This window comes from Fukomys damarensis, unplaced genomic scaffold (assembly GCF_012274545.1).
Source record: "Fukomys damarensis isolate Sample0158 unplaced genomic scaffold, DMR_v1.0_HiC HiC_scaffold_33, whole genome shotgun sequence".
Taxonomy (NCBI): domain Eukaryota; kingdom Metazoa; phylum Chordata; class Mammalia; order Rodentia; family Bathyergidae; genus Fukomys; species Fukomys damarensis.
The window spans coordinates 48,987,835-48,989,102 of NW_022900945.1; the positions used below are offsets into that span (position 1 = coordinate 48,987,835).

Consider the following 1,268-nt stretch of genomic DNA (forward strand, 5'->3'; position numbering starts at 1 on the left):
ACGGGCTGGGCCTGGCCAGCCAATGGAAACACATCAGATATGTAATTCTTGTAACATGAGTCATTGCTGGGGTGCAACAGGGGAACATTCTAAAGCCTTACACAGGACCCCTTTCTAGCCTACCCGCACAGTTCAATTTACTCTCCATAAAAATGCAATAAAAATCTCACTTGCCTCCAGACCGTTGAACACTCTTGATTCTGAATTATTTGGAATAGAACTCCTGACAGTACTTCTGCAAAGAGCTGAATGAAGTAGCCTTAAGAAAAAACAAGGGGAAGAGAAAACAAAGTCATTGTATTTTATCAAGCCAGGTAGTAGTTTAAAGCACTGCAATATTTTAAGAACATGTGAGCCAGAGCTAAAGTAATTTTTAGCCACCAATGGAAGACAGGTAGAAGGACTGTTCTGTTCCTAAAATTGAGTAGGGAGATTAAACTCCTTGCTCTAAAGCATCGTATAATTTGGGGGGAAGTTATGTAATGCTAAGGGCTGCTTCTCCATTGTTACAAAAGCAAGGCGATTTTATGCATAGGCTAGACATTTCTTCTATTTGACAGTATTGTCCAAAGTATTTATCTTCTGCGCCAAAGATGTCAGGTCAGTTTGCTGTGCATAGTAATAATAGTATTTTTTAAAAACATGGAACGCTTCGTGAATGTGTGTGCCATCCTTGCCCAGCAGCCATGCTGATCTCTGTATCACTCCAAGGTTAGAATGTGTTGCCAAAGAACACACAATAATAGCATTTTATTGGGATTGGGATTTGTGTTAGCTTTCTGGTACTGTGAAAACAAACCTCACGTAACTGATTTACAGAGAGGAAAGGTTTATTCTGAATTAGTGTTGGAGCTTTTAGTCCATGATCTGTTGCCCTTGTTGCTGTTGGGCCTGTGGTGAGGCAGCACACCCATCAAGGCAGAAGAATTAAGCAGAAGTGTTCATATCATGGCTGGGACACGAAAAGGAATGAGAGGAAGGGGCTGGGTCACATTATCCCCTTCCAGAGCACACCACCACATCAGAGCCAGAGCACCTCCTAGCAGAAAGGTTACACACTCTATAATAGTGCTCTGGACTGAAGACCAGAAGCCTTTAACTCAGGGGCCTTTGGGAGCCACTTGCCCAAACGATCACAGGATGATCTATGGATTTCAATTACCTGAGTCGTCTTCCTATTAATAAAAATAAGGGGCATGGCCTCAAATATAAAGACCTGGTTCAAAAATGGGAATCTGAAGTGAGCAGAAATTTCTCAGACAAAGAAG

General features: G+C 42.0%; 1 pseudogene; it reads right to left on the bottom strand.

Annotated features, from left to right (window-relative positions):
- Nucleotides 1–636: 636 nt before the first annotated feature.
- On the bottom strand, nucleotides 637–736 carry LOC117284042 (annotated as a pseudogene).
- Between the last annotated feature and the right edge of the window lie 532 nt (nucleotides 737–1,268).